Consider the following 3,870-nt stretch of genomic DNA (forward strand, 5'->3'; position numbering starts at 1 on the left):
CGCGGTGTGGGGGTCCCCCGCCGACTTCCGGCAGACAGACGGCTGGGTTAGGCCGCGCCCCCCCGCGACCCTCGTGAGGACAAAGGGACCGGACAAGTGTCGACGCACGTGCCCGAGTCCTCAGACTCCGTTTTTAAAATTTTTTTCCTCAAATTTGTCAATGCTTTGCAATGCTTGCCGCTGGCGTCGTACGTTGTGGCTTTGCGTCGGGTGCAGGTGGACCTGGCGAGTAGCGAGAACTTCGGGCGCTACCGGGTGCCGGACGAGCGGGCGGAGGAGGCGCAAGATATCCACGAGTCGCTCGTGGCGTTGGGCCGCGTCATCACGGCTCTGGCGGAGAAGAGGCCTCACGTCCCGTACAGGTGCAGCGCCCGCACGCGCACGCCGACGACAGACGCCGATGGCGGAGCTGACCCGGTTGTTGACCAAATTGCTGTAGAGGGTCCAACCTGACGCGCTTCCTGCGAGACTCGCTGGGAGGGACGACCAAGACCACCATCATCGCCACCGTGCCGCAGTTCTCCAGTGACCTTGAGGTGCGTTTGTCCCACCGCGTTTAAAAAAAAAAATACTGAGATGGAGACGACATGGACTTGGACTCCAGGTCATTGAGTCCACCAGTTGGCAAAGGAGGCGTCCATCCAGACACTGGTCTGGTGTCATTTTTTTGGGCCTTCAACTCTACATAATCGCTCATCTGATTTCAAACGACATCATTGCAAAGATGAGGATCTCGAGCGCGCATTTGCGTTGCCCGCAGGAGACGCGAATCACGCTAAAGTACGCCAGCAAGGCCAGGAGCATCATCAACGAGCCCGAGGTGGTCAGAGAGTGGGTGCCCGCGGAGGTGAGGCCGGCACACGCGGCACACGACACGCCGGCACACGCGGCTTCCAATCGACGACACGCTGCGCTCCGGTCCGCAACATGGCGCGAAAGTTTTTCCTTTGGATCAATTCGTTTCATCATTTGGTCTTCAAGGTCTTCCTCAAGTCACTCGTTTTTGATCATCATACACAATGATTTGATCTTTTTCCTTTCTTACTTTTTGAATCGGAAACATTTTTCCATCACGACCCTTCGGACGGATCGACATGGGTCTAAAATGACCCACATTCATTTTCGATGTTATGTCACACGTGGGTGAGGTTTTTTTTTTTTTTTTTAATGATATCACTTTGATCCAAAATGTTCGTATTGACTCTTCCAAGTATGCAGTTGGGTTTTGACGATTTCCACTTTTCCTTTGTGATGGTCTGAACAAGTTTCGACCGCAAGGTTCCACACACGGGCCGGAAAGACCCGCGTTGATTTACGAGCCGTTGCGTTTGGAGCGGGAAACCCGTTCACAGCTCCGCACGGGTCCCTTTGCCCATCTCCAACGCACGTCTTGTTTTTCAGCTGTTCTAACGTTGCCTCAAAAGATATTTGAATTGCACGTATTCGACTGGGTGTGGTTTACTTTGAGCGCGACTTGTTGGAAAGTTACAGCTAATTATTAGGAGGTGGCTCACTGGCTGTCGTGGCGGGGGGACGCTGGGGCGTCAGCAACTGAGCTCAGTCGATTGCTTCGCCAAGTCACCAAAATACATCTCTGCGCGCGTGTTTGCGTATCGATGCGGATCAGAAAACATTGTCGTGCTTTTGATTTTCTTGATCCAGAGAGCTGCTGAAGAGGAAACTTCGATGTTCGCTTTGATCTGATGACACGAGACCGTTGTTGTGCCGTCTGCGATGCAAATGGGAAAACGCCGCTCGTCGGATACTTCGTCCAATCGACAAATCCATCCGTGGCATGACCCCCTAAACGGAGTTTACTTTGTTTAGGTTGACCTGGTGTGATGAATTTGGCGCAGTTGTGGTAAACATGTGATGTGTGTGTGTCTCGTCCATTTTTGGAAGTGGAGCCAATGATTTTATTGAGTGGGTTCCAGAGGACTGCAAGATCGCCTATGATCTTTGCAGTCCTCTGAAACACTGCTATTCGTTTGTGTTTCCAAGAAAGGAAATTGCTTTTTCAAGTATCATGAAGCAAAAGTGAAACAAAAGAAAAGAGATGATTGACAGTTATGTTTATGTTGAGCACATTGTCAAGTTGACTTTTTGATATTTTCATTGGACTAACTGTTTCAGAATGAAGTTGCGTTTCCCCTGTATCGGTTCGGTTGTCCACTGTAGAGGACACATCAAAGCTTAAAAACAAAAATAAAAATTTTCTTTTGCAGTACACCAATTCACATAGATTTGGGAATTTCAAAATAAAATGTGATTGGACATTTTTTTTCCTTGTCAGGAGAATATGTCGTGTCATATCACAGCTGTTGAATGAGTCAGGTGCTTTTGTTGCTTTGCAATGAAATCGATCTATGCTGATTATGAAAAGAGAGATAAAACGACTGAATAAGTAATGTATCCAAAACAAAAGAAAATAATTGTCACAAAACATGCATTGAAACACGATTCTAAGTGCCGCAAAGGATGGTGGGAGCTATTTTGCAAAAAACAAAGCGACACTCTCCGAAGGCTTGAAAGTGTCTCCCTCCGGTGGAGACGCCGCGCCGTCGCACCCCTCCAATCCGAACTTCCAGTACAATCACGGTACTACATTAACAACGAAATTTATGAAAGCAAACTGAAATCAATCTGAGCTGATGATGAAAAGAGAGAAAAAAACGACTGAATAAATAATGTATCCAAAACAAATAAGAAAATAATTGTCACAAAACATGCATTTAGACGCGATTCTTAATGCCGCAAAGCATGTTGGGTGCTCTTGATTTGACGTCACATGAAATATAAAATGGCTTCCACTCTCGTTCCTTTCTACTTGATATTCTGGAAAAAAATTAAATGACATTCTGCCACTTTTTCCAATCTACACCATGTATTTTAAGAAGTTTTTGAAGTTGTACATATTTCTACATTTGAATTGTCTTCGTGTATTCCAGCATACGCTCGCGGAATGTTTAGCAGGAAACTGTATACTTCCACTTCCCAGCAATCATTGCGGCACCACGAAGTATGTAAATCGTGTTTAAATGTTTCTTTTAGGTACGTTATTTCTTTAGTCATTGCTTTTATTATGTCATTTTTTTTAGTCATTGTTATGAATGTGTCATTTTTCACTCGTATTTGATTCAGTTTGCTGTTACCGAATGTGATAATTTCGAATTTGATGTGACACCTTGACTGGAAAAGGTTGTGACGATTAATTTACTGCCAATGCTTGTCGTACTCGCATATTACGTCTCTGGCTCTAAGGAGTTCATTCCTGAGGGGCGCCTTTTTAAAGGTGAATTACCATCTCTCACACAGAACTACTTCTGAGGAACCAGCCCGCGGTTCCGTTCGCGGTGGCGGTCCTGCTACCCTCGGCGCTTGGACAGCCATCCAGGTAAGCTAGGCGGCTTGAGTTTCGCTGCCTGAGCTCGCTCATTCCTGAGGGTGCGCCTTTTTGAAGGCGTTTCTAAACCCACCCGGCAGTGATTCGGTTCTTTGCTCCACCCGGCGGCAGATGTCTAAACTGCCATCCAGGTAAGAGACGCGTAGGCTCGCCGCTCCGGTGTGATTCGAGGCTTCCCCCCGGCGCGAGGTTCCCCAACCCCCAGCCACACCGGAGGCGCAGAGCCTCCGGTGTGGCTGGGGCGCCGCCGGCTCCGGTGAGGCTTGAGGCTCCGGTGAGGTTCGAGGCGCCGCCCCCTCCGGTGAGGCTCGAGGCGCCGCCCCCTCCGGTGAGGCTCGAGGCGCCGCCGGCTCCGCCCCTCCGGTGTGGCTCGAGGTTCGCCCTCCTCGAGGTTCGTCCGTTCGACCGTCCGTCCTCGGGCCCGGAAAAGATGCGGCTTGCAGGCCGTGCGCGACCTTGCTCGCGGA

The 3,870-nt window shown here is 49.3% G+C and overlaps 1 long non-coding RNA gene across 2 annotated transcripts; it reads left to right on the forward strand.

The window, feature by feature from the left end:
* The first annotated feature begins 146 nt into the window (after positions 1 to 146).
* LOC109506794 (uncharacterized) lies at positions 147 to 932 on the forward strand. 2 transcript variants are annotated; one of them, XR_002166357.1, is made up of 3 exons: positions 147 to 362; positions 440 to 536; positions 761 to 932. It is a non-coding gene; the product is annotated as an uncharacterized LOC109506794 (long non-coding RNA). The 2 variants fall into 2 exon arrangements; XR_002166356.1 differs by lacking the exon at positions 761 to 932 and having other exon boundaries at positions 440 to 592.
* Positions 933 to 3,870: the final 2,938 nt, after the last annotated feature.

This window comes from Hippocampus comes, unplaced genomic scaffold (genome assembly GCF_001891065.2).
Source record: "Hippocampus comes isolate QL1 unplaced genomic scaffold, H_comes_QL1_v1.1 scaffold463, whole genome shotgun sequence".
NCBI lineage: Eukaryota > Metazoa > Chordata > Actinopteri > Syngnathiformes > Syngnathidae > Hippocampus > Hippocampus comes.